At 46.8% G+C, this 14,499-nt stretch overlaps 1 protein-coding gene across 1 annotated transcript in view; it reads left to right on the plus strand.

The window, feature by feature from the left end:
- The window catches only part of ZSWIM6 (zinc finger SWIM-type containing 6), a 199,711-nt gene that overhangs the window by 46,474 nt on the left and 138,738 nt on the right, over positions 1–14,499 (plus strand). The gene's annotated exons all lie outside the window — the stretch shown is intronic.

Consider the following 14,499-nt stretch of genomic DNA (forward strand, 5'->3'; position numbering starts at 1 on the left):
CTGATGTTCCAGATTTCAGTGGGATTCATTTTAAAGCAATTCTAGACAAGTACATTACAGCTGAGCAAACAAGCAGAGAGCGGCTCATCATTTTGCCCATTATGTAGTGACATTAAATATACATATCGGGAAGGTAGCAGATGCTTTTGTTCAGGAATTGACATGTAAAGAAGCAGCTCTCAGCAGGGCCTTGCTCAATCTGCTGCTTCACATGTAATGAATAGCTAATTTCGGCGGAATGGTCCATGAGAGACGGCGGAGGGAGGCTGCAGGAGTATGGGCTAGGAGCAGTGCAGCAAGTTAGAACAGCAGGATGTGGAGCGATGTGCTTTTTTCCCTTTCTATTAATGGGGTGAAAATGATAGAGCTGCTCATCTGTTAGCTCATATTCAAATGAGATTCGCACAAAGTGTTCTTTAGGTTAACGCGCAGCTGGAAGGAGGTGCAAGGCTGCCAAAAAGGAAGGGCAAGAAGGGTGAATTTGGTAGTTAAGAAGGAGACGGTCTCTGTATGAGTTCTGTTTTTACTCCCTCTTTATTATATATTTCCCATATGCATATGTTCTCTTTGCATCAATGGTATGTTAATTTAATCCTGCCTTAAAGTTTATTTAAATGTGTGGGGTTTTAATTCGGTGTGGTAGCTGTAATGGCAGATTTGTTCAGTGTGGCTTTTCCTGGTTGCGAGGTAATTCTTTCCCAAAATAGTTATTTGTACAATATAATTCAAATGCAGCAACTTCAACGGGAAATCAATTTAATGTTATGTTTAATTTTGTTACAGTAGTATGTGTATAAGGAAGATTAAGGGCATGATTAAATTAGAAGATGGTTGAATAGCGCCGTGAATTAGCACCTGGGGCTATTCACTACAGCGCCCTGTGACACCCAATGACACCACGGACGGGTGCGAGCAGAACTCCGACAAAAGTGCCGGCGAGATGCTGATTTCTGCCCTTAGTGCGGCGGAAACAACTCTGTGCCAGGGACTTGAGTCGGAGAATGCCGGTTCTTCTGACAAAATACCCTGTTTAGTCTGGGAGAAGGGGCATTCTCCGACTTAATAATAGCACGCCACTGGGATCGGTTTAGGGTGGCTTGCTTGGCGTCAATATGGGAGACTTCTGTTATAATTAGACTGCATATTTTTTCATGAGTGAAGATCTGCAGCTCTACAAAACTGCATATTCATCTATAATTCTGTATATGCTTTATGGATTTTAAAGCAAGGTTTGGACTCCCAGCTGCACCCATGCCGTACACCACATGAAGCTTTACCAACAGACCCATGTCTGCTAATCTACATCAAACCAGCCCATGGACTCCTGCATTACAGACTGCACTTCTAAAACTGTCTGATGTCTTTTTAAAGGGTTCCTCAGTGAGGCCCTTTTTCATTGGTACAAATTCTTGTCATTTGGTAGGATGAAAACTACTTTAACCCACAAACTGGCTGCCCCCTCTGTGTAGCACATGGGTCCTTTTACACGCACTGGAAAACTCATGGGTGTTTCCCATTTTACAGGTGTTGCATTCAATTTGTAGCTAATTTGCAAACTAATTAGAGCAGCAAAGCCTATAGTTTAGCATTGCTCAGTTTAATTGGGGAAGCCAGTTAAGCTGTTAAAGCATTACAAAGGAATGCTTTAGTTTTAATCCATGTCAGTGCGCTTTATAGACCTCATGGTCTAACAATGGTGATGGTGCATCAGTTAAAGTGGATTGATTTGTATGCTAAACAATATTCATGGTAAGATCTCCCCACCTGGCCGTCCCTGGGTCAGGTGCGTGCTTTTGTTTTCTTGCCATTTGTTTCCCTCATATTCACCTAGGCATATAGTTTAACCTAATAGGAGTGGCTATATTGTTGCTTGAATGTCCAAGGCGCTAGACTAGAGTCTTTGTATATATTCCTAAATCTGCTATCTATTCTGGATTAAAGATATTTTTTTATGGAATTTGTGTCCTTTTCCGGTATTAATGGTCTTTTCTCTCCATTCCACAGCCACAATCTACATTTCAAAGAACAAGCCCTCATTGTAATCTCGTTGGCTTTAACATGTGTTTGGAAGTCTGTAGGGTAATCTATGGAAATGCTCACCATCTAGACCTGGCACCTCTGACAATGCCGTCCTGGCTTTTGTCTCTGGCATTATCTTTGATTTATATACTTTGTTCTAATATATGCATTCCTCTGTAGTAACCTCCTGCCATGCGTTGTCGGAAGCATGGACTATTTTTACCATGCACTCATTAGGTTGTGTGTCCGCCTAGGTGGGTGTACACGTTATGGTTCCTTGTATCCCGCAGAGTGTTCCCAGCTGTGGAGTGCTATCCTTATTTTACCTGGCTTGGTGGCAATTCAGTATCTGTCATCGTTGTGTCTGTATTACTTGCAGCGTGCTGACTTTGGGAGGGTGGGGGGGGTATGACTCTTGTTTTTTGAGACTTCGGTTATACAGCAAGCAGTGAATTATTTGATCTCGAACGTCTGTTTTTATTCTGCTGCTCTCTGGTATTTCCAACTGTTTTCATGGTTGTAATAACATTTCTGGTATGCGTTTCTCAAATCAAAGTGGCAGATGAAAGGGACGTGGCCCCCAGCGTTGCCAGGGTCTTTTATTTACTCCTCAGATGTTGCATGTTTCTGAAGTCCTTTTAACTCGTTCACCAATTTCGATCAGTCGGCGTATATTTGCAGTGCCAAATTGACAACAGGGCAGGCGGGGCCCCCACACACTAGGGGTTTCTGTATGGCATAATGTAGATTTGGGGGGCACTATAGCGTGATTAACACACTTGTGATTTTGTGGGTATTTTCACATTATTCTTTTTAATAACGTCACCGGCTTGTCATATAGGCAATTCTATTGTTAGTTGTACCGAGGTCCCCACAAAACGTAACCTTCCGTCCCTGTATGTATTTGTTTATTAAAGACTGGTCATCAGCCGATGTGTGTAGGTTTTTCCACCACAACTTTCACCTTGGTGCATGTTTGATGATGAGGAGGAGGCGGGGTGGGGGGGGGGGGGGGGGGGGGCATTTTCCCCGGGACAGTTCCTGCCAAGTAGTGTCTTGCTGTCTGGCACCGCTGCTGCACTGCCCTGCTGCTTCTCACTCTTGCGCAGCTTATCCCTTTGATGTATGTCCGATCTTTTGGACCAATGGAGAGTGGTGACTGGGTTCGGTGGTGAGCTTACACTGGAGAGACAGAGCACATTAACTTCTTGTGTTCATTACATCCTGTGGCAATGTAGTGTGGTCCTGTTGGGGGAGGGGGTTATGCTCTTCCATATTGGCTGTCGCCAATCTGTGGGGCTGGAGAGTCATGAAACTGTTAAGATGACCTCTTTAAATTGCAGCCTATAGCAGATTGCAGTTTGCACTCAAATGTATGTAAAGTTGTGTATATCTGTGATTCTCATTTGAAGTACCCTCAACACATCATATTTTCAAGATTTCTTCCAGAGAAATATATTCTCTTACCTGTGTGTGTGATTAAAGAAATCCAGAAAACATGACCTGTTTTACTTGAGGACTGGAAGGAAGAACCACTGGTGTATAATGGAAACATTTCCTCCGAAGTGACTGTTCCTTTTTCAATGTCTGTAACACCATGCAAAATGCATAACACAAGAGATAATAGAGAAACCATAAATGCAGTGACTTTGGTAAAACGTCCTACATATCGCACCATACATATCGCGCTATAATCCTGTGCCTTGGGTCAGAGCTAACTTGGGCAAAGGAAGCTGCCCTGGAGTGAGGATGGAGCAATATGTCACATGACTCGGCCTTCCCTTTGGCATATGTGACGAGGAGCAGACTCTCACACACATAATACGTTTCCCCAGTGACTAGTCTGCTATAAAGTTTTTCTGTTTAGTCAGAGTGCAGACTGCCATTATTGTGTGTTCATATCCTGGTCATAGCCTTGTGTAAACCAATATGTACACAGGAAATCACATTTATACTATCTTGGAAAACTGTACAAGAATCTGACTTTGACAAATGTAGTTAACTCTAGTAGATTAAAAAAAAAATGTATTGCTTTTCAGAGCTCAAGGCTTCATCATATAATCCAGATTAATGTTCTGGATGAAATGGATCATGGTCAGATGAGATCCTTCCAAGGGAATAGCAAAGATCTCTATAGTTTCACCAGTAATCTCTTTCTGATCTCTGTGCCATTGAAGTGTTCTGCCATGTGTGTAAAGCCTTGTACACATTAGTATTGAGTTTTTTTTTTTTTTTGCTGCCTTATATCTTTTGATGCTGATCGGTCAAAAAAATGTGAGTGCGTTGACCTGTGCGTGCTTTGTGACCAGCAATTTGCTGCGTGTCCCCTGAGTGCCCATACGTTAATGCAGAGTCACATACAGTGGCACTCAGGGGGGTCGATTCAATTCGGCAACTTATGAATAGCGCCGGGAATTAGCTCCCGACGCTATTCAATTCAGCTGCTAGTTACCCGCAATTGTTGGGAATTCTTCTCTCATCCCCGGGGGATGAGAGAAGAAACCCGACAAAAGTGCTGCCTCTCGGCCGGAGCGAGGCTGATTCTGTCGGGAATCAGCCTCGCGCCGGGGAGTTAAGTCGGAGAATGCCCGTTTTCCCGACAATTCAACCTGTTTAGTCGGCGAGAACGGGCCATCGCCGACTTAAGTGGAGCTGAATTGAATAGCGGCGGGAGCTAATTCCCGGCGCTATTCATAAATTGCCGAATTGAATCGACCCCATGGAGTGCATAGTGCACATTGCAGAGAAAGTTTGAGATTAGCTGATGAATGTGCTTAGATGTATATAAAGCCTTGTACTTTGTCTGTGCTGTAATAAAGCATTCCAGCTAGCACTGCCTACAAGCCATGGAGGATACTTCATTGCATCGGGTCTTTAATGGGACGCTCCTTTTGGGAAGTGTTTGGGCTTTGCTGTATTTCTGTTAGAGGCTGTTGGGGAGAGAGGATTCCAGGAGTATACTGTAACTGGCTGTTGGTTTTGCTACACTAGACATGTTTACTGTAGTGTAGAGTCCTGCATGTGGGGGGGTTAGAATGTACTGATGAATGAGACGGGTCATATTCTCTCTTCCAATAGTGTGGTGCTGTTATATTTCAGGCACTTGAGGACTGCTGATAATGTGTGTAACTGGAGTAGGTCAGATTCTCACTAGCTGCTCCTTGCTTTTACTGGAAGGGGCTTCCTGTGCATCTCTCCCTTCCAGTTGCTATTGGTTGTTTTGTTTCAGACCTGCCGTGACTTGCGCACTGGTCCCCTCTGTTCCCTTCGCTGACGTTACTGGCCTGCGCGGCTTCAGGCTTCCCGTAATGTAAAGTGTAATTCGGAAGCAAGTTTTATCAGGTGTAATCCCATTAGTGCCAATTGTGTGCAAAACCTACTGAGCATAGTATTTTGCATTCAACATTTAGGTCATATGGAAATAACTGAGTTCAGCGTAAGAACTTCTCGCTGTATCTCTGAAACTGTCCGGAGAATAAAATTGAGCGAGTCTAGTCCCCTCGTATCGAGCAGACTGGGTGGTAGCTTTCCTGTTATTTCTGGGAGAACCTCCCTTGAACGTCTCTTCAGAGCCTACGGGGTCAATTCTATTCGGCAACTAAAGAATAGCGCCGGGAATTAGCTCCCGACGCTATTCAATTCAGCTAAAGTTAAGTCGGCGATGTCCCGTTCTCGCCGACTTAACAGGTAGTTTTGTCGGGAGAACGGGCATTCTCTGACTTAACTACCCGGCGCGAGGCTGATTCCCGACAGAATCAGCCTCGCGCCGGCCGCGAGACAGCACTTTTGTCGGGTTTCTTCTCTCATCCACCGGGGATGAGAGAAGAATTCCCGACAATTGCGGGCAACTAGTAGCAGAATTGAATAGCGTCGGGAGCTAATTCCCGGCGCTATTCTTTAGTTGCCGAATAGAATTGACCCCTTTGTGTTTGTCTTCTTAATCCGCGTTATAGTGCATGTGTGGAATTTTAGAAAAATAAGATGACAAAGGTGGTCTTCTAAGTGGTGTAGTCTATCCACATCAGTGATCTGCAACCTGCTATGCTTCAGGGGGCATCATATTACTATTTATCTTGGTAATAAGTTAAAACGCCAAGTTTAAACAAAGATACACCTATCTGTAATCTCTTATCAGCAGCCATTTCAAACAAGCGTTGCAGGATAGAACAAGCAGAGCTGACAAAGCAGGATGGAGCTTGGTGGGAAGTTACCCCATCAGGGCCTGACAGATGTGAATGACCTCTTTGCAGATTAATTTGGATGCACATGCAAGGATATTTTGATTGGCCGGTGCCGTGCAATGAGTACCTAATGGCACCGCAGCCCTTTGTGTCTGATTAGTGTGACCCTGTCTGTTTTGAATCCTGAAGTGTCTGACTCACACTTTCTAAAAACAAAGTTGTTGAGCAATTTACACCCCTCGCTGCCATGACTGGTACAGTGTGATGCACTTGTCAGTAATGCGGGGAGGAAGCTGCCTTCTGATGAAGCTTATGTTAAAGGACTAATAACCTTAGAGTTGGGTGTGATTCTGGTTAGCTGCATATAATAACATTGTCCTACATGTGTAAACGTGTATCCATACTAATCTTGCTGTTAACTCAGTTCCTTGGTGGCTTGAGAGTTGTAACCAGCACTTTCCCATCTGTCCTATAGACTTAATGTGATCGGGGATGGGTGTAGTTGTCCGTAGTAAGTACAATAGATGTGTATTTGTGTGGTGAATAAACCATGTTTTCACTCTTTATTTGCACTTGGTATTGTGAATATTACTCAAGATAAACAGCTGAGTGTAACCATATACTCTGTAGCAGGGACGTGCAGTCAGGGGAGGCAGTGCCTCCCCCGTCACTGCTCCCCCGTCACTGCTAATTAAAATTATATAAAGAAGATGCATAAGACACCTATTCTGTGTCATATGTATCTTAATATTATTCTAATAAAGTTAGCCTATGAAATTACTTTGGGAGGCACTCATAACAAGTGCCTCCCGTACACAGTGAAAAAGAGGGATGCAGCTGGGGGCGGGGCCAAACACTGGGCTTTAAAAGCCCATTAGAAAGAGAGGACAGCGGCACTTATACAAGTGCCTCGCTGACAGCCTGGGATGGGCTTTCAGGCATGACAGTGTAGTGTTCACTCTAGGATTTTTCTCTATCGTCCTAGTGGATGCTGGGGTTCCTGAAAGGACCATGGGGAATAGCGGCTCCGCAGGAGACAGGGCACAAAAAGTAAAGCTTTTCCAGATCAGGTGGTGTGCACTGGCTCCTCCCCCTATGACCCTCCTCCAGACTCCAGTTAGATTTTTGTGCCCGGCCGAGAAGGGTGCAATCTAGGTGGCTCTCCTAAAGAGCTGCTTAGAGAAAGTTTAGCTTAGGTTTTTTATTTTACAGTGAGTCCTGCTGGCAACAGGATCACTGCAACGAGGGACTGAGGGGAGAAGAAGTGAACTCACCTGCGTGCAGGATGGATTGGCTTCTTGGCTACTGGACATTAGCTCCAGAGGGACGATCACAGGTACAGCCTGGATGGTCACCGGAGCCGCGCCGCCGGCCCCCTTGCAGATGCTGAAGTTAGAAGAGGTCCAGAATCGGCGGCTGAAGACTCTGACAGTCTTCTAAAGGTAGCGCACAGCACTGCAGCTGTGCGCCATTTTCCTCTCAGCACACTTCACACGCTGTCACTGAGGGTGCAGGGCGCTGGGGGGGGGCGCCCTGGGAGGCAAATGTAAACCTATATACTGGCTAAAAATACCTCACATATAGCCCCCAGAGGCTATATGGAGATATTTAACCCCTGCCAAACTTCACTAAAGAGCGGGAGACGAGCCCGCCGTAAAAGGGGCGGGGCCTATCTCCTCAGCACACAGCGCCATTTTTTCTCTCACAGAAAGGCTGGAGAGAAGGCTCCCAGGCTCTCCCCTGCACTGCACTACAGAAACAGGGTTTAAACAGAGAGGGGGGGCACAAATTGGCGATATAAATATATATATAAAGATGCTATTAGGGAGAAACACTTATATAAGGTTGTCCCTATGTAATTATAGCGTTTTTTGGTGTGTGCTGGCAAACTCTCCCTCTGTCTCTCCAAAGGGCTAGTGGGGTCCTGTCCTCTGTCAGAGCATTCCAGGTGTGTGTGCTGTGTGTCGGTACGTGTGTGTCGACATGTATGAGGACGATGCTGGAGGAGGCGGAGAAATTGCCTGTAATGGTGATGTCACTCTCTAGGGAGTCGACACCGGAATGGATGGCTTATTTAGGGAATTACGTGAGAATGTCAACACGCTGCAAGGTCGGTTGACGACATGAGACGGCCGACAAACAATTAGTAACGGTCCAGGCGTCTCAGAAACACCGTCAGGGTTTTTTTATAAAAAACGCCCATTTACCTCAGTCGGTCGACACAGACACAGACACGGACACTGAATCCAGTGTCGACGGTGAATAAACAAACGTATTCCTCATTAGGGCCACACGTTAAGGGCAATGAAGGAGCTGTTACATATTTCTGATACTACAAGTACCACAAAAAAGGGTATTATGTGGAAGTGAAAAAACTACCTGTAGTTTTTCCTGAATCAGATAAAATAAAATGAAGTGTGTGATGATGCGTGGGTTTACCCCGATAGCAAATATTGGCGTTATACCTTTTCCCGCCAGAAGTTAGGGCGCGTTGGGAAACACCCATTAGGGTGGATAAGGCGCTCACACGCTTATCAAGTGGCGTTACCGTCTCCAAATACGGCCGCCCTCAAGGAGCCAGCTGATAGGCAGCTGGAAAAATATCCTAAAAAGTATATACACACAGACGGTGGTTATACTGCGACCAGCGATCGCCATCAGCCTGGAGATGCAGTGCTGGGTTGGCTTGGTCGAATTCCCTGACTAAAAATATTTTATTGATATAGAGCATTTAATAGGATGCATTCTATATATATGTATGCGAGATGCACAGAGGGATATTTGCACTCTGGCATCAAGATAAGTGCGTTGTCCATATCTCCCAGAAGATGTCATGGACACGACAGTGGTCAGGTGATACAGATCCCATACGGCACATGGAAGTATTGCCGTATAAAGGGAAGGAGTTATTTGGGGTCGGTCCGTCGGACCTGGGGGCCACGGCCACAGCTGGGAAATCCAACCTTTTTACCCCAAGTTACATCTCAGCAGAAAAAGACACTGTCTTTTCAGCCTCAATCCTTCCGTTCCCATGTGGGCAAGCGGGCAAAAGGCCAGTCATATCTGCCCAGACATAGAGGAAAGGGAAGTAGACTGCAGCAGGCAGCCCCTTCCCAGGAAAAGAAGCCCTCCACCAGTGGGGGGGTAGTCTCAAGAGTCTCAGCGTGCAGTGGGATCACTCGCAAGTTGACCCCTAGATCATACAAGTATTATCCCAGGGGTACAGATTGGAGAGTCGAGACATTTCTCTATCGTCCTAAGTGGATGCTGGGGTTCCTGAAAGGACCATGGGGAATAGCGGCTCCGCAGGAGACAGGGCACAAAAAAGTAAAGCTTTACTAGGTCAGGTGGTGTGCACTGGCTCCTCCCCCTATGACCCTCCTCCAGACTCCAGTTAGATTTTGTGCCCGAACGAGGGGTGCAATCTAGGTGGCTCTCCTAAAGAGCTGCTTAGAGAAAGTTTAGTTTAGGTTTTTTTCTTTACAGTGAGTCCTGCTGGCAACAGGATCACTGCAACGTGGGACTTAGGGGGAAAGTAGTAAACTCACCTGCATGCAGAGTGGATTTGCTGCTTGGCTACTGGACACCATTAGCTCCAGAGGGATCGAACACAGGCCCAGCCGTGGAGTCCGGTCCCGGAGCCGCGCCGCCGACCCCCTTGCAGATGCTGAAGCGTGAAGAGGTCCGGAAACCGGCGGCTGAAGACTCCTCAGTCTTCATAAGGTAGCGCACAGCACTGCAGCTGTGCGCCATTTTCCTCTCAGCACACTTCACTGGGCAGTCACTGAGGGTGCAGAGCGCTGGGGGGGGGCGCTCTGAGAGGCAAATATAAACCTTATACAAGGCTAAAAATACCTCACATATAGCCCATAGGGGCTATATGGAGATATTTAACCCCTGCCTGACTGGAAAAATAGCGGGAGAAGAACCCGCCGAAAAAGGGGCGGGGCCTATCTCCTCAGCACACGGCGCCATTTTCTGTCACAGCTCCGCTGGTCAGAACGGCTCCCAGGTCTCTCCCCTGCACTGCACTACAGAAACAGGGTAAAACAGAGAGGGGGGGCACATTAATGGCTATATATATATATATTAAAGCAGCTATAAGGGAGCACTTAATATAAGGATATCCCTTGTATATATAGCGCTTTGTGGTGTGTGCTGGCAGACTCTCCCTCTGTCTCCCCAAAAGGGCTAGTGGGTCCTGTCTTCATTAGAGCATTCCCTGTGAGTTTGCGGTGTGTGTCGGTACGTGGTGTCGACATGTATGAGGACGATATTGGTGTGGAGGCGGAGCAATTGCCAAATATGCAGATGTCACCCCCCAGGGGGTCGACACCAGAATGGATGCCTTTATTTGTGGAATTACGTGATGGTTTATCTTCCCTTAAACAGTCAGTTGAGGACATGAGGCGGCCGGACAATCAATTAATGCCTGTCCAGGCGCCTCAAACACCGTCAGGGGCTGTAAAACGCCCTTTGCCTCAGTCGGTCGACACAGACCCAGACACGGGCACTGATTCCAGTGACGACGGTAGAAATTCAAACGTATTTTCCAGTAGGGCCACACGTTATATGATTTTGGCAATGAAGGAGACGTTACATTTAGCTGATACTACAGATACCGTAAAACAGGGTATTATGTATGGTGTGAAAAAACTACAAACAGTTTTTCCTGAATCAGAAGAATTAAATGACGTGTGTGATGAAGCGTGGGTTGCTCCTGATAAAAAGTTGATAATTTCAAAAAAGTTATTGGCATTATACCCTTTCCCGCCAGAGGTTAGGGCGCGCTGGGAAACACCCCCTAAGGTGGACAAGGCGCTCACACGCTTATCCAAACAAGTGGCGTTACCCTCTCCTGAGACGGCCGCACTTAAGGATCCATCAGATAGAAAGATGGAAGTTATTCAAAAGAATATATACACACATGCAGGTGTTATACTACGGCCAGCTATAGCAACTGCCTGGATGTGCAGTGCTGGAGTAGTTTGGTCAGAATCCCTGATTGAAAATATTGATACCCTAGATAGGGACAATGTTTTACTGTCGTTAGAACAAATAAAGGATGCATTTATCTATATGCGTGATGCACAGAGGGATATTTGCACACTGGCATCTCGGATGAGTGCTATGTCCATTTCAGCCAGAAGAGCCTTATGGACACGACAGTGGACAGGCGATGCGGATTCAAAACGTCACATGGAGGTTTTGCCGTATAAAGGGGAGGAGTTATTTGGAGTTGGTCTATCAGACTTGGTGGCCACGGCTACTGCCGGGAAATCCACTTTTTTACCTCAAGTCACTCCCCAACAGAGAAAGGCACCGACCTTTCAACCGCAGCCTTTTCGCTCCTACAAAAATAAGAGAGCAAAGGGCTTGTCGTACCTGCCACGAGGCAGAGGAAGAGGGAAGAGACACCAACAGGCAGCTCCTTCCCAGGAACAGAAGCCCTCCCCGGCTCCTGCAAAAACCTCAGCATGACGCTGGGGCCTCTCAAGCGGACTCGGGGACAGTGGGGGGCCGTCTCAAAAATTACAGCGCGCAGTGGGCTCACTCGCAGGTAGACCCCTGGATCCTGCAGATAATATCTCAGGGGTACAGGTTGGAATTAGAGACGGATCCTCCTCATCGTTTCCTGAAGTCGGCCTTACCAACCGTCTCTTCCGAAAGGGAGAGGGTGTTGGAAGCCATTCACAAGCTGTACGCTCAGCAGGTGATAGTCAAAGTACCCCTATTACAACAAGGAAAGGGGTATTATTCCACTCTATTTGTGGTACCGAAGCCGGATGGCTCGGTAAGGCCTATTCTAAATCTGAAGTCCTTGAACCTCTACATAAAAAAGTTCAAGTTCAAGATGGAGTCACTCAGAGCAGTGATAGCGAACCTGGAAGAAGGGGACTTTATGGTATCCTTGGACATCAAGGATGCGTATCTACACGTTCCGATTTACCCCGCACACCAGGGGTACCTCAGGTTCATTGTTCAAAACTGTCACTATCAGTTTCAGACGCTGCCGTTCGGATTGTCCACGGCGCCTCGGGTCTTTACCAAGGTAATGGCCGAGATGATGATTCTTCTTCGAAGAAAAGGCGTATTAGTTATCCCATACTTGGACGATCTCCTAATAAGGGCAAGGTCCAGAGAACAGCTGGAGACAGCTTTAGCACTATCTCAAGAGGTGCTAAGACAACACGGGTGGATTCTGAATATTCCAAAATCCCATTTAATCCCGACAACTCGTCTGCTGTTCCTAGGAATGATTCTGGACACGGTTCAGAAAAAGGTTTTCCTTCCAGAGGAAAAAGCCAAGGAGTTATCCGATCTGGTCAGGAACCTCCTAAAACCAGGAAAAGTGTCAGTACATCAATGCACAAGAGTCCTGGGAAAAATGGTGGCTTCTTACGAAGCAATTCCATTCGGCAGATTCCATGCAAGAATATTCCAAAGGGATCTGTTGGACAAATGGTCAGGGTCGCATCTGCAGATGCACCTGCGAATAACCCTGTCACCAAAGACAAGGGTGTCACTTCTGTGGTGGTTGCAGAAGGCTCACCTATTAGAAGGCCGCAGATTCGGCATTCAGGATTGGATCCTGGTGACCACGGACGCCAGCCTGAGAGGCTGGGGAGCAGTCACACAAGGAAGAAACTTCCAGGGAGTATGGACGAGTCTGGAAAAGTCTCTTCACATAAACATTCTGGAACTAAGAGCAATCTACAATGCTCTAAGCCAGGCGGAACTTCTCCTGCAAGGAAAGCCGGTGTTGATTCAGTCGGACAACATCACGGCGGTCGCCCATGTAAACAGGCAGGGCGGCACAAGAAGCAGGAGTGCAATGGCAGAAGCTGCCAAGATTCTTCGCTGGGCGGAGAATCACGTGATAGCACTGTCAGCAGTGTTCATCCCGGGCGTGGACAACTGGGAAGCAGACTTCCTCAGCAGACACGATCTTCATCCGGGAGAGTGGGGTCTACATCCAGAAGTCTTCAACATGTTAATAGACCGTTGGGAAAGACCAATTGTAGACATGATGGCGTCTCGCCTCAACAAGAAACTGGACAAATATTGCGCCAGGTCAAGAGATCCACAGGCAATAGCTGTGGACGCACTGGTAACTCCTTGGGTGTACCAGTCAGTGTATGTGTTTCCTCCTCTGCCGCTCATACCAAAGGTATTGAAGATCATACGGCAAAGAAGAGTAAGAACAATACTAGTGGTTCCGGATTGGCCGAGAAGGACTTGGTATCCGGAACTTCAAGAGATGCTCACGGACGAACCGTGGCCTCTACCTCTGAGAAGGGACCTGCTACAGCAGGGTCCCTGTCTTTTTCAAGACTTACCGCGGCTGCGTTTGACGGCATGGCGGTTGAACGCCAGATCCTAAAAGGGAAAGGCATTCCAGAAGAAGTCATTCCTACCTTGATTAAGGCACGGAAGGAAGTCACCGTGAAACATTATCACCGCATTTGGCGAAAATATGTAGCGTGGTGCGAGGATCGGAGGGTTCCGACGGAGGAATTCCAACTGGGTCGTTTCCTACATTTCCTGCAATCAGGATTATCTATGGGTCTCAAATTGGGATCCATTAAGGTTCAAATTTCGGCCCTGTCAATATTCTTCCAAAAAGAATTGGCCTCTGTCCCTGAGGTCCAGACTTTTGTCAAGGGAGTACTGCATATACAGCCTCCTGTGGTGCCTCCGGTGGCACCGTGGGATCTAAATGTAGTTTTAGATTTCCTCAAATCCCATTGGTTTGAACCATTGAAAAAGGTGGATTTGAAATATCTCACATTGAAAGTGACTATGTTACTAGCCCTGGCCTCTGCCAGGAGAGTATCTGAATTGGCGGCTTTATCTTATAAAAGTCCTTATCTAATCTTCCATTCGGATAGGGCAGAACTGCGGACTCGTCCGCATTTTCTCCCTAAAGTGGTATCAGCATTTCATCTGAACCAACCTATTGTGGTGCCTGCGGCCACTAGCGACTTGGAGGACTCCAAGTTGTTGGACGTTGTCAGAGCCTTAAAAATATACATTGCAAGGACGGCTGGAGTCAGAAAATCTGACTCGCTGTTTATATTGTATGCACCCAACAAGTTGGGCGCACCTGCTTCTAAGCAGTCGATTGCTCGTTGGATTTGTAACACAATTCAACTTGCACATTCTGTGGCAGGCCTGCCACAGCCTAAAACTGTAAAAGCCCACTCCACAAGGAAGGTGGGCTCATCTTGGGCGGCTGCCCGAGGGGTCTCGGCATTACAACTCTGCCGAGCAGCTACGTGGTCGGGGGAGAACACGT

The sequence above is a fragment of the Pseudophryne corroboree genome, chromosome 1 (genome assembly GCF_028390025.1).
Source record: "Pseudophryne corroboree isolate aPseCor3 chromosome 1, aPseCor3.hap2, whole genome shotgun sequence".
In the NCBI taxonomy this organism is placed as follows: domain Eukaryota; kingdom Metazoa; phylum Chordata; class Amphibia; order Anura; family Myobatrachidae; genus Pseudophryne; species Pseudophryne corroboree.